This window comes from Acartia tonsa, chromosome 8 (assembly GCF_053477335.1).
Source record: "Acartia tonsa isolate MP-2025a chromosome 8, ASM5347733v1, whole genome shotgun sequence".
Lineage (NCBI taxonomy): Eukaryota > Metazoa > Arthropoda > Copepoda > Calanoida > Acartiidae > Acartia > Acartia tonsa.
The window spans coordinates 11,419,609-11,438,175 of record NC_137267.1 but is presented as its reverse complement, the minus strand read 5'-3'; the positions used below and the strand labels follow the sequence as shown (position 1 = coordinate 11,438,175).

The 18,567-nt window shown below is 32.8% G+C and overlaps 1 protein-coding gene across 1 annotated transcript in view; it reads left to right on the top strand.

Annotated features, from left to right (window-relative positions):
• Positions 1-2,936: 2,936 nt before the first annotated feature.
• Positions 2,937-18,567, top strand: part of LOC145325700 (uncharacterized) — a 159,971-nt gene continuing 144,340 nt past the window's right edge. The window contains exon 1 of the mRNA XM_080168654.1: positions 2,937-2,972. The gene's annotated coding sequence lies outside the window, so the exon portion shown is untranslated. The remainder of the gene's footprint in view (positions 2,973-18,567) is intronic.

The following is an 18,567-nucleotide window of genomic DNA, read 5'->3' as shown; positions in this document are numbered from 1 at the left end:
GAACTTTAGATTCAAAACTATTGTCTAATGTCCTCTCCCAATAACCCTGTAGATTTGTTGCATTTCATTCAAAGATAAAATAAAAGTAACACCTAGGTATATCATATGTACAATGTACATGTGAATAATTGACGACAGCTAGCTTGACTGACCATTTTTAAAAGCGAAGCCTTATCGTAATTAGGGCTGGTCCGTCCGTCCGCAATGCTAGCTCTTTTCGTTAATTGAGACATGTTGTCGTACGTCCGTACGTTCATTCACTCAAAACATGATGATATTAATTTTAAAATTTTTTTGACAACAACTTTTCGTATGATATAATTATCCTATTTATCTGATTATTAAGATTATGATTCCTAGGACAACAAGGCACAATATACTAAGCGAGGCATTTATATAATAAATCCTAAAAAAAAAGTATGTCCTTTTACTGTATCCTGTATTTATGTAACTTTGCAACAAACCTATGTACAATTTTTTTTAAACATTCAAATTAATATTCTGCTTATAGAGTTCTCAGACTCTAAAAGGGTTATTGTTCGTTTGTCCTTCCTTCTGATTTTAGAGCTTCGCTTTTATGGATGTTGTCATCATTGTTTGATTAATGGCGGCTCCCCTTTTAACAACTAACAAATCACATTTTACAGTCGATAAGGCTTTGCTTAAAACAATATCTAAGTAGATTTTATACAAAGAAAGATCTTTAAAGGACGCCTGCAAGAAATACCATGCTTTAACTGCTGAAAGACTGCCACTAGTAGACCCAATACCCTAAATTTAAAGCCTTCAGCTTCAATAACAAAAAAGTTCTAGACATTTCAAAATAGCATTTTATGTACAATGATATTTTTGAAAGATTTCCAATGCTCATAAAAGAAAAAACAATATTAAATTACGTCGCCTAGACACAAAATTAGAACCTTATCTTTGTCAGAAACTTAGATTGCCGGTAACTGATTACATTTTTACAATAAAAACACCACATTTCATAGTCAAAATCTATGAAAAAAATTCGATTTAAATTGCATTTTTAAACGAAAATCATAGCGGAAACAAAGGGGTAAACTAATACAAGCTCAGCTGTGATTGGTTGTTAAGCTGATTCAGCCTTCTGATTGGCTACAGTACACTCAGTACAACGCAAGTTAAACTTAATTTTTTTTAATGATTTTGACTATAAAAATGGGTATTTTTATTGTAAAAATATAATTAGTTACTGGAAACCTAAATTTATGACAAAAATAAGCTTATAATTTTGTTTCTAGGCCACGTAGTTTAATTTCAAAGTTTTCAACATGAGCATTACAATTCTTTCAAAATTTTCATTGTACATAAAATGTCATTTTCAAATGCCTAGAACTTTTTTGTTATAGAAGCTGAAGGCTTCAAATTTGGGGTATTTGGTCTACTTGTGACAGTCTTTCAGCAGTTAAAGCGTGGTATTTCTTGCAGGCTTCCTTTAATTTCTGTTATGTACAAAACTTAATATTTAGATTTGTTAATCTAAATTTATAATTGAATACTAATATCTAACAGCTATAGTCTACTATCCTTTGATTACAAATAAGACGGTACCCACCCAATATGCCAGGCATCAATTAATATAAATCAATTAATCCGCGGAATTCTTTTTTTTTTGCCAGTGAAATATATCCCTCCCCCTCCCTCAAAAAGAATATATTTAGATAAGAAATATAGGAAAAGCATTTTTTTGTTACTCTTGTCAGTTAGTTAGTTATGATTTTTGACTGGAGGGAAGTGCAGCAAGTTCAGGGATGGGGGGGGGGGGGGACATAGGATTGTAAATTACACTGGTACCCAAAGATTTATAACCACGTTGGGTTAAAAACTTTTATTGGTTACTTTTATTGAATTTTGATTTGTTGATTCCTTACTTATACCGTACATACATTTCAATTAAAATTTTGATCTATGCAGAAAGGGTAATTAAATTTTGTTTATCAACAATGGGTATGAACATCAATCCATCGTCCGTTGTCTTATCCCTTAAGATCCCTGAGGAAATGGTAAATTTTTTCTTTAAAAATTTCAGTATTATTTCACCTTTACAGTTTGACAGATAATATTCTCTATTTTAAGATACTCTTTAACTAAGATTAACATTAACCCTTAACGGTCGTTTTTTTCTATCTTATTTTCTGTGTGTGAAAGATAAAGAGCCCAAACTGGGTGACTTTTTAAGCATGAGTATGACACATAACTAAGAGTTGGAATTTTTTAAATATCTCCATCCTGGAGGGCACAGGATGCCAGCAAACCTGGCAGGGTCATCCAGGTAAAGAGCAAAAATATATTTTTGACTTAAACAAAGCATTTTATCTTACAAAAATATCCTCTAGTAGTACATCTCTATATGAAATACATGTGTTCAAGTCAATTTCAGGTTCAAGGTATGATCCTCCAGGTCTTAAGAAATATAAAGATCCGTTGCCGTTTTCCCGCCGGCCGCCGACTGAAATTTATATTTTGATATTTCTAATATAAAATTTACATAAAGATAAACACTTTCTGCAAAAAAAATTGTACTTCTACCTTAAAAAATAAGAAAATTACAGTTGTTTGAAATTTTTAAGTAAAAAAGGACCTAAAAACAAAGGTTTGTAAATAAAAGGGTGAAGGAAGCGAAAATTGACTTTGTCTTACTTAAGGTCGGAAATTTATTATCAAACAGGGGACTTGCACCAAAAATTTTAGCTCTCTAGCCCCCTCTCCCCCCCCCCCCCCCCCCCGACCGATTAAGGTGCGGCATAGGGCCCGACTGTAAAAGGTTAATGGAATAAATTTTCTCGTATTCATTCGAATCCAATGGATAGGAACCGGTTCTCATCCATACGAAAAAAACTATGTCTGTCTAGCATCGTATTATATCCAGTTTTCTACGAATATAGAAATGTACAATCATAAGATTAAAACGACCAAGCTAATATTGCTTGATTCACTTCTACAAGAGACAAAATGAATTGAAAATGATTGCTAAAATCGAAATATATCTTCATGTCTTAGAATAGTGTAATTTTTTTAAAATAGGTTGAAAAACATACTAACTTTAAAATATAAAGATAAAAGATTAAAACCAGTTATTTTTAGCCGGTGCCTCCGGCACCTCGGGGCTAAAAAAAACTAGTTTTAATCTTATAATTGTACATTCTATATCCGCGGAAAGCCGTTTATAATACGATACGAGAAATAACTATTATTTCATTTTTTTTTCTCATTTATAATACAAAGTAGAACGATGTCTATCCGTCTGTCTGTCCGTCTGAAGCTTAAGATCTCAGCAACCACTGAACCGATTGGGCTCTACTTTTCAGGGATTATACCTACTGGTCCTGTGATGGTTTTAAGCTATTTTCCTGGGGGGTGGGACACCCCTAACCCCCCAAAAACTAAAAAAACAACCCCCCCAAAAAAAAAATTTTCTTTTTTTCTTTTTAAAACTAAAATTAAAATAGTGGGGTCGGATACCCCCCCCCCAAAAAAAAAAAAAAATTCCCCCCCAAAATTTTTTATTTTCTATTTTTCTTTCAAATCTAAAATACAAAAAATTGGTTTGATTAAACCTCTTGGGGCAAAGCCGCTAGTATCTTATATCGCACCATTTTTTAAAAAAAATTTCTATCTATTCAATAATTTTCATTCTATAAAGATCTACTTAATATCTAATCTAACATAAAAGAAAGTTAAGCATTTTGATTATTTGAATAATTTAAATGTAAATTGACAGTAATTGAAATTAAAGTTCAATTTTGTATAAAACTGAAATATCAACTATTTACTCGTGTTGTAAGACTTATATTGTTATTTGCTTTTGATTTTTATTTCTATGAAAATGTACTAGCGGTTTCGCCCCTAGCCTCTAGGGGTTTTGCCCCAAGAGGTAATACAAAAAAATATGTACCTCTGGTGAACCAGCACCAGCTGCAACCCCAAAAAAAATTAGGGGGATTTTTTTTGGGGGGGGGGGGTTGGTGGTGTCCGGTATATTCCCTGAAGAGTAGAATCCGATCAGTTCAGTGGTTACCGAGATCTTAAGGGATGGACGGACAGACATTATTCTACTTTGTATTATAGATAAAGAAATATATATATATTCTCATATTTATAGGCAGCCAACAATATTTACCATTCTTATGTGGCTACTCTCGTGATAAACTTACAACATGAATGAGTTCAACATTTAATTTGATTTTTAAGATTGAAAATAATCAAGAGAAACCACGAAAACCCCCCCCCCAGAGATGGGGTTTTAAAAAATGCCGCGTTTTTTCAACAATTTTTTAGACATTGATTGATTGAACGAAGACGATGAAATTTCAACACAGAGTATACAACATAAAAATTCAAAATTTTAAAATCATTATTTTAGCCATTTGTATAATGTCTAATACAACTTAAATCCATTTTCGCTGCATATTTATTTATGCATCTTTTTAGATCTGTATTAGACATTATACAAATGGTCAAAATAATAATTTTAAAATTTTGAATTCTTAAGTTGTATACTCTGTTAAAAACCTCTTTTCATCTTGAAGATCAATGCCCCGTATGATTTTAACAGAGTATACAGCTTGAGAATTCAAAATTTTAAATTATTATTTTAGCCATTTGTACAATGTCTAACACAGCTCTAAAAAGATGCATTAATAAATATGCAGCGATAATGGATTTAAGTTGTATTAGACATTATACAAATGGCTAAAATAATAATTTTAAAATTTTGAATTCTTATGTTGTATACTCTGTGTTGAAATTTCATCGTCTTCGTTCAATCAATCAATGTCTAAAAAATTGTCAAAAAAACGTGGCATTTTTTAAAACCCCATCTCAGACCTTTTTAAATATTAGAATCACAGCTACCTGCACTAGATTTAAAATATTTAAGCTCTAGAAGTGCTACTGACAAAAGATGCCGTAATTACTGCTTCAAAAGACAAAATAAGAATGGTACAACCTACATGGTTTGTAGAATCAGCTCATGCCGAGCTTCAAAAACAGTTACTATACTATTTGAAATCTCATAACTGGTAAACTGCATCACCATCTTGACAAAGAAGATCCCTCTGTCTTTGAGATAAAAACCCATCCAATCATTTTTGTTCTGAAAACAAGGCCTCTCATCATTATTTCCCACATAGCTGAATTTGTAATAGGCTTAGGATTAATCTCAATAATGTCCCCGCCAGATTTGTTATGCCAACGTTTTTTGTCAAGAAAGAATGAAACAATCTATTGTTGGCCACATCTTTTGACAGAAAAGACTAAAGCACCTATTTCAAAATACTATTATCAAAGAAGTCGTCTAATCAGGGCCCTTCAAACATGATTCCATTGAAGAATTTGAATACAAAAGTGGAAATATGAAAAGAATTTTGATGTATGCTCCAGGTTACATAGAAAACTGTATCTTCTCTACTCCAATGGAACTATCTAGCGATGCCCAGACCCCTTTTGTTCCATGCAGTCTTAGCTAGAGTGGATAAGCAAACAATACCAATTTTGAAAACTTTCCTTTCAATAAAATCAAATGAGGCATATATGGAGGTGTTCAAAGTGGTCAGGGCAATGGTTGGAGAAAGAAAAATCTCTCCCAGTGCAGTGTAGACTTGGAACAAGTGGTGATCAAAAGCATTAGAGAAGTTTTTCCAAGTTAATGCCAAATTCATCTTTGTTTCTTCCATTATCAACAGACCATTGACAGAATGATTGAGTAGTTAGGAATAAAAAGAATATTGAACAAAGATAACTACAAGCTTCTTCATTCTTTTTTCTACAACCTAGCATAAGTACCTGAAAACTTTGTAGCACAAATATTTAAAGAGTTTTTGGTGCCACTTATAAACTATTGGACTATGATGCCTACAGAATTAAAAAGGAGAAATTTGAATCAACTGTTATTGGATCTGCTAGCAAGTAGCCAAGATTCAATGTAATCGTCTAGAATATGTCAAAGCAAGTTTTGGAGGAAGGAGAACAAGTAACAAATAACTACAGTGAACACTTCATGCTGTAATTTAACCACAAACAGACCAATGTCAAGACCTACAAGGCAATATCAAACCTCAATATTCTCACATTACTTGAGGAAACCAAGTTGAACTCTAGAACTCGTGTTCAAGTACGCCACAATAAATCAATGATTATCAATGAGATCAAGAAGTTCCCCTGTGCATCAGCAGCACCATCATTTTTCCAAAATCTGTTAGAACACAGTTCGAGTTAATCAAATTTTTGTTGAAAGTAATAAAATTGTATAAAAATTTACTAAAAGTTTTTTTTATCAAAATTTCTATAATATTTTTTTTATCATTTCTGTGTGTGAAAGATAGAGAGCTATAACTGAGTGGCTTTTTAAAATATGGGTATATCACATAACTGAGAGTTGGATTTTTTGAACATCTCCATCTGTCGAGGTACATGGACAGATATGACCATTACTGAGATCTGTTGCGACAAGCAACTAATTCCTCTACTCCCCAGGAGAACTAGGCGGTTTACGAATAGTATGTTTATTGAACAAAACTATGAAAGCAGAGGGTCCTGAAACAATATTAAAATTAATACATTTAATTTTCATTTGATTCTTAAAGGACGCCTGCAAGAAATACCACGCTTTAACTGCTTAAAGACTGCCACAAGTGGACCCAATACCCCAAATTTAAAGCCTTCAGCTTCAATAACAAAAAAGTTCCTAGACATTTCAAAATAGCATTTTATGTACAATGAAAATTTTCAAAGATTTCCAATGCTTATAAAAGAAAAAACAATATTAAATTACGTCGCCTAGACACAAAATTATGACTTTATCGTTGTCAGAAACTTGCATTGCCGGTAACTGATTACATTTTTACAATAAAAACACCACATCTCATAGTCAAAATCCATGAAAAAAATCCGATTTAAATTGCATTTTTAAACAAAAATCATAGCGGAAACAAAGGGGGAAACTCAGCTGTGATTGGTTGCTTAGCTGATTCAGCCTTCTGATTGGCTACAGTACATTCGGTACAACGCAAGTTAAACTTAATTTTTTTTAATGATTTTGACTATAAAAATGGGTATTTTTATTGTAAAAATATAATTAGTTACTGGTTGCCTAAATTTATGACAAAGATAAGCTTATAATTTTGTTTCTAGGCCACGTAGTTTAATTTCAAAATTTCTAACATTAGCACTGTAATTCTTTCAAAATTTTCATTGTACATAAAATGTCATTTTAAAATGCCTAGAACTTTTTTGTTATAGAAGCTGAAGGCTTCAAATTTGGGGAATTGGGTCTACTTGTGGCAGTCTTTCAGCAGTTAAAGCGTGGTATTTCTTGCAGGCTTCCTTTAAGTATCTTTATAAAAATAATAAGGATAGGTTTCGTGAATTTTTGTAAGATAGAAAATTCTTTTTTTTTAGTTTTTTAAAAATAACTAAAATAAAAAATAAACGTGTAAAAACAGAATAGAAATAAATGGCATAAGAATAAAATAATCATTATTGCATATTAAAACATTCGCTTACAGGTTAGGTTTAAAAACAATCGGTCTTTTCCTTGAAAAATAAGAAAAATAAAATAGCATTTTCTACTTGGCTTAAAACACATATTAACACTTTAACACGCAGTTTTCTACCGATAAAAAAGTTACCTATATGGTTCTCTCATCAAGCCGATAGATATTGGAGGATATATCAGCACGGCAAACCACACAATTCAAACAATCATAGATGTCCAAGGGGGGGGGGGTAATGGGGCGATTACCCCCCCCCCAAACGATTTAGGGGGTGCCGTAGGCACCCCCAAATTTTTTTTCATTTTACCCCCCCTCCCTCATTCAAAATTTACCCCTACCCTGGGGGTACCATAGGCACCCCCAACCATTTAGGAGAGGGTATTTACCCCCCCCAAAATAAAAAATCTCTAATATAAAAAATTTTGCGCGCTTCGCGCGCATTTTTAATACTATATATTTAAATTACCCCCCCAAAAAATTTTACCCCGCACGGAAAATTTTAGGTGGGGGAAAACTAAATTTACCCCTGCAAACAGATTTCAGGGGGGGTAATTACCCCCCCCCCCAAGCAAATTTTACCCCTGGGGTAAAAATTTTGGGGGGGGTAAAAAAAATTTGCGGCGCGCTTCGCGCGCCATTTTACCCCCTTCAAAAATGTTTACCCCCCCCAAAATAAAAAGCTTGGACGCCCCTGCAAACAATACATGGTTTTTCATTCTCATAACATAATGCACGTGCCTCAATCAAAACAAAAGATGATAAATTCACTGAGTGAAAAAGTCTTTGATACTTCCCAGCTATTTATTGAAATATATTTCGGTGGACATTGCACCCTCATCAGTCTTGAGCTTAGTTGGATGTTAAAAGAGATAGCGTTGTTTACATTAGGCGCGCATCTCTTGGGAATAACCCCGTTTCAGACCAACACAAAGGTCCTCTTCATAGGACGTCATGTAAGGAAAAAGGGGAAGCTAGGAAACAAATCCCAAAGGCAGTCATACACCTCACATGGTAGCAAAGTACCAAGACACCATCCTGGCAAGCACAGAATGCCATCAAACCAGACATGAGTTTTTGAAAGATGCCGCGTTTTTTCGACAATTTTTTAGACATTGATTGATTGAATGAAGACGATGGGATTTCAACACAGAGTATACAACATAAGAATTCAAATATTAAAATGTCTAATACAACTTAAATCCATTTTCGCTGCATATTTATTAATGCATCTTTTTAGAGCTGTGTTAGACATTATACAAATGGCTAAAATAATAATTTAAAATTTTGAATTCTCAAGTTGAATACTCTGTTAAAATCATACGGGGCATTGATCTTCAAGATGGAATAAGGTTTTTAAGAGGGTGGTAGTACCCTCCCCCAAAATAGTTAAAAACCTTCCCAGGACATATGAGAATCTACCCTGTTAAGGAGAACCCGATCGGTTCAGCGGTTAGCGAGATCCTTCGGTACACACAGACAGACACACAGACAGACACACAGACAGACAAACATCTTGTTACTTTAGTATAAGGATATATTAGTTTAACAGGGAAATAATTGATGTAATTGGATTATTACAGACACTCTTTAGAATTTCAGCTTCGGGCAGAACCCATTCAAAAATATATTTCAAAGGAAAGTCCTAAACTTTGAATTTTAAGTTTATTTCTTAAATACGGGAGTGGTAAGGGTTTATGTACTCGCAAGGCCAAATTCCAAAGTGTGTTAAAAATCACCCATGTGACGTTATAAAAATGAGGGATCGATGAGAGGAGAAGTGGGAAAGAAAACCCCTAAAAAAGAGATGGATAATCCCTTATTTTTATGACGTCACATGGATGATTTTTAACACACTTTGGTCTTTGTCTAATAATACCATAATGTAAAAGCAAAATAATTCAATCACTAAGAAGCTTTCTTGAGTTTGGTGGAATGATTGAACCAGTGATTACCAATTCTTAACCTATTTATGATGAAAAACTATTAAACACAAAATAAAAAGCTTATGTTATCGTAATATGAAAAAATCAGTTAAGTGATTATGACAATATGTAAATCCGAAATGTTAGTTATTAATATAATTATCATAGCCATGGGAGCGTAGTTTTGAGAATAAATGATAGTTTATACTTTCAATAAGTTTGTTCAAAATTCATAGCATTTAAAAAAATATATCTTTTAAAAAGCAACTGTACGGTAGCAAAAGTATCTGTGTTATTTGTACAGGTAGTTATCTGTAATAAACATCTATACTTTTATTGTCATGCTGATGATGACCTCTAGGGCTTGATGTCACTTTTGGTTCAAGACCTCTCCACACACCTTGAAGCATACTCCGAGTCTTATAATTGCGTTCCGATACACAACCTATGGCTAGAAGTTCTGTCTAGAAAGTAAAATTTATTGACCAAGGCATTAACTCCCTTAATTCTAACTATTGATATCGTGCACTTGACATAGCAGCAGTGGGAACCATTTTAACGTCTTTAGTCATAATGCGGTGCTAAACCGAGATTACTAAAATTACTAAAATCTATCACCGCCCCGACGACGAGCCAATGTCGCGAATTACTAATGTACAACTAATAATAAGCTTGTTTTATTAGGGAAATAAAAAAGGCTCCTTTTAAAGTGTAGGAGTATAAGGGCGGGCTATAATCTTACACACTCTTTAATTGGGAAATTAAGGATATGCCAACAAAAATTAAATTTATCATTTCTTTATGAATTTACTAGAAGCTTTACATAGGTCTAGGAATGTTTTCAGACTATCTTAAATTTAGTGTTAGGATGGTTTTAGGCAATTTTTGCGCTTTTCTACCCCTTTCTATAAGATGCAAGAGGCGCAACAGCAAGTAATTAATTTATTGGCATTACAAGAGTCCAAGTTATACAAGGTTACAAGGTTATATTATATGTAATGATTTAATTTCTGTCCTTATTTTCTATTAAGATAAAATATCCCTACCAACCCTGAACTTCTAACTAAACTAATCATAAGAAATTAATTAACAGAGATTTATTTTGAGGTGAAACTTTTCTTCCTTCTTCTTTTCATATTTAGGTAGGGTAAATACTTTATAATTAGGGCATTTCTTTCGTATGTTATCCTACATAAAAGTATCTGGATCTGTATCTGTCCGTTTGTGTGAACTGAATGATCTTGCTAGTCGCTGAACCGATATGGTTCTCCTCTACATTGAAGCTTTTCATAAAAAAAACCTCACCTGAACCGGAAGATTTACTGAAAAGAAGAACCTAACCGGTCCAGCGATTAGCATGATCTTTCGGTACAAACACACAGACTTTAAGATAGACGCTGCGCTTCTTAAAAGCGCAATTGTCCTTGTCTTTCCTATAAGTAAAACAAATGCCTTATAAGTAGCATCATTTTTAGAAGCATAGAAACTTTGTTTTCCTCTAATTGAAAAGTATAAATTAAAGGTCAAACTTAATAGGCAGAACTCCTCCCCCCCTCCTTTCCTATCTTTTTCATCCTTAATTATTGTTCAAAATAAATAGTACAAGCACTAAAATGCTGCTTTCAGAAGTTGATTTGATTAGAAAATCTCTTTGTTTTGTATATTTGTTTTAAATCTTGAAATATTCATATAGAAATGTACTATTGGAAAAAGAATGGTATAAATGTGTAGGGTTATGTTAGATACACATTCATTACTTCTATATATTTATACTAGCTGCTACGTCCCTAGAAGTCTCTAGGAGCACTTAAGGGGTCCCTCACCCCTTTATCTTTATTTTTAGGTTAAAAATAAAACTAAAAATTAAGAAGGAGGGTTTTTTTTCCTAGGGGTGATTTATTTTAGGACGGTTGAGATACCCTCCCTCAAAATAGTTGAAAAACCTTCCCTGGACCATATCGGTTCAGCGGCTAATAAGATCCTTTGCTACAGACAAAAAAACGCCTACTTCTTTATATATAGTAGGATGAATACTGTATATTTATTTTGAAATATTTGTACATAGATAGCTTTTAAATATGAATTTCTTTTTAAGTAAAAGTACAAGGATGATAAGATCTATACAGGCAGAGCATTTAGACAACAAGAACAAGTGTGCCCATTACTTACCAAGAGCTTGGATGCAAAAAAAAATCGTAAATAAAAAATATAATATAAATAAATACCAATACTGAACAAAAATTATGAAACCTTGTGAGCTGAAACACTTTTTTTTGACGGAGTGGCATAAAGACATTCAAACGGACAAACGTACTAATATTCCCTAGTTATATAGAAGCTGTTCAACAACCAAGGAGAAGTTGCTTTTGTTATTTTGTAGCTACTTTATAATCAGAATAGCAATACATTTTAGCAATAAATATAAGAATTCCAAATAAACAATCGCTTGATATTATACATTAATGATCAGATTTTGGTACAAAAGGACTGTTTTCTTTACTCTTATTCATATAAGTTATACATGAAGGTTCTTTACAGTAGGGTGGGTCGATTTTAGACATTTTTTTTCTGAGACCAAAGCGGGGATCTACAAATGATTTTTATGAGTATAAAACACCTCTGGATGATATTAAATTTATCCTTAAACTTAATCTTAAATTTATCTTAAAACAACTGACGACCAGGCATTCAATTGTATAGCTAATTGTAAATGGGTGTCAAAAATTTATTGAATCAGAACTATGACTTCATGGTGCTCCCAGGAAAGGCATTGAGGAGTAGAATCAGGAACTTTTGACCGTTATAAAAAATCTCGTTCCTAGCCTGAGAAAACCTCAAAAACCTTTACAAATTGGACAATTCTCAATAAACCTTGAAAAATAGTGTTTTTTTAGTCATTTCTAAGGCTAGGAACGAGATATTTTGAAACGGACAAAAGTTCCTGATTCTACTACTCAAGGCCTTTCCTGGTAGCACCATGTAGCAATAATTCTGATTCAATATTTTTTTACTAAAATTTACAAAAAGCTCTACAATTGTATATCTGGTCGTTGGTAAAAGGTTGGTAAATAAAAGGGGATGCGAAATATGACTTTGACTGACTTATAGTTGGAAATTCATTATTAAACTGGGGAAATGCACAATAATATTGAGCCCTCTAGAACTAATAGCAACTGAGATGATAAGTGGAAAGGATTTGAATGTCGCCTTTGCATATTTTTTTATTAATAAAATATATTTTTAAGTGGTCGCATTCTAAATCTTAATTTTTTAAAATTCTTTTTCGGTCCCATCTTTGTTTAATTCAGATATGAACCCACCCTACTTTACAGTGCCTATAAAAATTGGGATAGATTTTAAAACTTTTGGCCAAAGTATCCTGAATGAAAGTATCCCGAATAACATCCAGGACATTTCGGCCAAAAGTTTTCAAAATTATACTCTTTTTTTATAGCCACTGTAAAGAGCTTCAGGTCATGAACTTTTAAATTTTTAGGATAAAAGCTTTGCTTGAGGAAATTATATTATCTAAAACTTTCGTCACAAAATAATGGACAGATTATTGCGTCTGATTGAACATCTAGAGTGATAAATCTATTTTAACCATAAAGTTAAAAGCCTTACCCATCAATAAAACAATGAGCTATCCGTCATTAGTTTACCATTAATCATAGAAATATAATCAATATTTTATGAAAAACATCTTTTCAAAGTACTAATTTTAAAAATGTAGGAAAAAATGTCTTTAAAATTTTTTTTGATTAAAGTTGTTAAGTATCCTAATTCTTTATTTTTTATGGTACAAATAAATGTAGAATATACATGGATAAAGTAAAAAATTGTCATCAATTTAGCTTGCTAACATGAAACTCGGATAATGGTCAGTTCATTCATCAAGTAGGTGGGGTGGGATGAGTTAAAGTGGATGGAAGGGGGATTTGTAATTTTAGCCCGCTGCAATTTTTACTTTATTAGAGAACATGAAAATCTGGTGTAAGATCCAATTAATAATAAATCTTTCCTAAATAAAAGCTACACTGTAAAGAAGAACCATATTGACAGCCGTTAGCGAGATTTTTCGATAACCACAAAAAAATCAGACACACAGACATTGTGTTACTTTAAAAAATGGAGGATACGTTGATGTCTTAAGTAACTAGTTAGATATACTCTCTGTGATGGACGGACGGACGCAGGGGCGTCCCAGCTTTTTTTTTTGGTGGGGGGGGTAAACATTTTTTAAGGGGAGGGGTAATTCTTTTTTTTTTTGGGGGGGGGGGGGGGGTAAAATGGCGCGCGAAAATTGTTTGGGGGGGGTAAATACCCCCTCCTAAATCGTTGGGGGTGCCTACGGCACCCCCAGGGTAGGAGTAAATTTTAAATGGGGGGGGGGGGGGTAAAAGGAAAAAAAAACCACATTCGTTTGGGGGGGGGTAATCCCCACTTTACCCCCCCCCCTTGGACGTCTATGGAAGGACGGACGAACAAACACATTGAAGTTATAGATAAGCTGTGCTACCTAAAAATTGTCGGTTAAAAGTTAAAAGATTTGAGATAAATATTGTGTAAATGAAAATATGTTAATGTTTGTGTTATAACGATAATCTTCCACCCACTCAGTTAACAAGGTTGTACACAAGGTTGAACCTTTGATGGTGGGTTATTTCTGGGTTCATTTTTGTAAAATTGATATTTTATACATGTGCAGGTTTTCTTATTCTTAACAAATGTTTTTGAAAATGTTTACAAAATGAAATTTACAAGCCAAATAGATTGTTAAATCTAAATAGCTATTTAAAGAAATTTTTTATTTTATTTTGATATACATATCAGATAAATGCATTTGAATATGTTTCTGTCTCAATCTGTCATTGATTAAAATGCACCTTTAATCATTACCAAAGTAGTAATTTTACGCTTATGTGCACACCACTGTATATACTAAACCTTTTCTAAAACCTTGTCCACATATAAACCTTTGGTCTGTCCATATACAGACACAAAATTCGGAACATTTCAAGCAGCCAAGCTACTCTATAAGTAATGCAGAAAAGTATGTACATCCTTTTAAAGCCTTTTCTCATTAACATTCTTTTTTATCTTTCAACTTTATTCAACTTGTCTTTCTTTCTCTCTGTTTTTCTCTGTGTGTGTGTGTGTGTGTGTGTGTGTGTGTCTCTCTCTCTCTACCCAATTCAACATAAATACCTTAATCTAGTAAGCTACGCTACTGCTAGATCTAATTATATTTGTTTTGAAAGATCACCAACGATTTTTTGCCAAATAGAAAGAAATAATTATAAAACCAACGGAATATAGAAAATAAAACATGGCTAAATTAGTGGAGATTTTTAAAGGAGCCGTTATTTTTAGTAGCGAAGCTACTCTATAATTCCAAATGTCTGTCTGTCCGTTTGTCCGTCAGACACGGGAAAAGAGAAATTCAAGATTGACAATTTAAAATTTTAGATAACAATGACATATGTTCATCTAATCTATAAATTGTTTTGTCCATCTGTCTGTTATTTGGGGTGCTAGATTCTCAGATTTTCAAGTCTTTGTGATTTTCTCAACTCCTTTTCAAGATAGAGGGCTGAAATTTTTAGGGATTATTTAATTTTACACTCTACATGTTTTCTCCAAGTTTTATTAAGATTTGTCTATGTATTGGGGGGCTAGATCGATTCCTAGATTTTTAGGTTTTCGTGATTTTCTCGATACCCATTCAGGATTGAAGAACACAGTAATAGTGTCTGACTGATTATGACGTAACAAAAAAATTAGCCAATGAGAGGCTGTTATTGACCAATGGTAAAATGTATAGTGGCCTCTCATTGGCTATTTTTTTTTGTTACGTCATAATGAGTCAGAAACTATTACTGTGTTCGGATTGAACGCTGAAATTATCAGGAATTAAATATGCTCATATTTCCATCACGTTTCATTAAGATTTGTCTATTGTGCTAGATCGATTCCTAGAATTTTAAGGATTTCTAAGTTAAGTTAAGCTTATTGTATGACATTGCTCTATAGTAAATTTTTTCTTCATATAATAGAATATTTTCCAGCTTTGGAATTATATTTATTAAATATATTGTTTATTGTTTTTATTGTTAAAAAAAGACCTTTGCATCGGCAAAAATAATGGTAAACTATATTACGCTCTAAAATTCTGTGTTTAGACTGGACCAAGGACGTTTAAGTCAAGAAGTAGTGCAGCGTTAACAGACTAATGAAAACTTGATAAGAAAAGACAAAAATTTGTCTCATACGTGTTTTCTAAATGGAAAATATCTTCCTTCATAGGTACATATGTCACAAGGAGCTACCACAAAACATTGTTTTTTTTTAAATAAGCAAACAATCTCATTACAAATCAAGCAATCTAAAACACGGCTCGGCAGTGCTCTATTAGAAGCGTATTATGTAGCTACTGAGCCTTGATACTTATGTTGCTTTATTTTTGTTTAAGCGGTTGGTATTTTTATATTTCTACTTTAGTTTTACAGTGTTAATATTTAAAAAATTGCAAAAAAAAATGACCCATTGACTAATAAAACAAAGTCAGAAGTTTTTTTTAGATCTTTTGTACAGAAAAATAATAATTTTCTGTTTTCCCTGTTTTGTGAGAATATTTTACTTAGCAACTGCATAGAATTCAATGAATGAATTTTACACAGATAAATATTAGCATAGATGAACAGGCAGGTAACTTATTGTAAAAAAATAAATAAAAGGAAAACATTAAACACAATAAATAACAATAAACTTTTATAATGAAATAATTTGCAAATAGGCACACATTAGCACAGCTACTGAAAGCCTGTAACAGTCTTTGTGTTCTTTTACTATCTACCTAATGAATTATTCATTTTCGACTTACATTCGTATTCTATGAAAATTTAAAATTTGTCTCTTTCATGTCTGATAGTTAACATATTATCCCAGAGTCAAGTAGAGTCCACGATCACTCAAAAACTTTTTAAGTTAACAACGAAGATAGCGTCTAAAATTTGAGATCTTTAATAGATATTTAAATAGTTAGATAGATAGATATGTAGAGAGAGATGAGGAGAAATAGAGATAGATAGAGAGGGAAGACGTATTGGAACAAGACAGACACAGAGAGTGCCAGGGAAATAGAAAAGGAAAGATAAAGAAAACCAATCAGAGATCCGGTTTTATCAAACTTTGGGTACTAATCTAATTTATTATTCCATGTCACTTCCTTCCCTGTTTAACAAGCGGCTTGCGCCTGACTTAGCAACAGGAGAAACACGTGAGATATTTCAATTATGGTTAGGTGATCGCTTTCTACACTTTCTTGAAAGAAGTCAAACATTAGAAAGTGGTAAATTATTGTCGAGATATTTGTCTGATGCATAAGATTAAGGATTAGCGGCTGCGCCGGCCCACATCCATTAGGGGATATAGGGAATGTTGATGCTAACGATAAATGTATAAGTATAGATGGATAACCCAGACAACTACCTGGCCTAATCTGCTAGTAAATTGCTTTCTGCTATTTTGTAGCAACTTGACTGTGTTAATATTTCCGACGCTAATGGCTGTTTTCAAAGACCTAATTGAAAAAAGTCATCACAGGGTCTAACACTGTGGGTAGAGTTAAATATAGCTCGTGTCCCCTCTAATCTTATAAATCTTTAGTTTCGATAAACAATGTAATTCTACATATAGATTGGTAAACACAATAAAGATTTTATTCTACTCTTTATGGAAGCTTGCTATCTATAATACAAAGTAGCTTAATGTCTGTCCGTCCATCCCTTAAGATCTCGGTAACCACTGAACCGGTCGGATTCTACTATTCAGGGTATATACCTACTGGTCATGTGGTAGTTTAAGCTATTTCTTCGGGGGGGGGGGGGGAATACCCCAAAACCCCCTAAAATGAAAATTTCAACCCCCCCCCAAAAAAAAATTGTTTTCTCGGGAAACTACTTCACATAAAATTAGCAGCACCAGAAAAATAAAAACATTTTTATTTAGATTACCTCTTGGGGCAAAGCCCCTAGAGACTAGGGGCGAACCCACTAGTAGGTATATAACCTATTGGAGGGGAGTGTACGTCAACCCTCCAAAATTAAATACTTCTCAGATTTCTTTTAAATGTTGAGGGATGGGGAAAGTTGTAAACTGTTTCTTAAAGCAAGACTCAACTTAAAGAATTTTATTCTAAATTTAAGCAGAAGATCTATAAAAAATTGGATGAACATATTGGTTGTGCTTTCCCAAAAAGCTTTCAGATTGTCATTGTTGTATTAAGCTCTTTTTATACTGTGTTATATAATTTTGATCAACAAAAAATCATAACATTAGACAAAGCTGAGCTCCTCTTTTAAGATTGTTTTCATCCTTGTTACATACAATATTCCATAATTAAAATATATAAACGCAACAAGTAGGTGTTTGTAATGTGCATCTTTTAATTCAGGGATCTGCAATCGCCCAGTGTCAAAATTTTGTTATTGTTTTAACCTAAGTATTTAGTAATTATGTTAAGTAGATAATAAGTCATTCATTATTACTTTAATGTATTACCATATCGTAGAAATAAACAATATGTAGTTGATGACACTATTTTGAAATTAGTATGTCGATAACCATATAAAAAACGTTACCTATTGAATAAAAAAAATAAGCTGGCTAGTACCGTATAGATCATATATTACTGAATAAAAGTAAATGCTCAAAAATCCGTCAAAATGTTGTTAAAAAATCCGCAAATTTAGTTTTTAGTTTTATTTTGACCATTACTTCTTGAAATTTAATATTTGCTTCAAACCTTCAGGATAAGAATTTCAGCTGCAAACAAAGTAAAAGGTATTTGCTTGTTAAGAAAACAGCGGCTGTCGGCTGTCCTGATTAAATCTTATAATATTCTAAAGATGTACTTTTTAGGCCATTGTTGCGTTGCGTATCTATCATTTCCATTTACAGATTTTTGAGGCGTTTTCCTCAAAGCTCATATCTAAGCTTGACTGTCTAGATAGTATAAAAAACAGGAACGATCAAGACTAAAAAACGTTTAAATCATTGGACTGTAAAAAAGTTTCCCATCTATACTACAAAGTAGAACGATGTCTTTCTGTTTGTTTGTCTGTCTG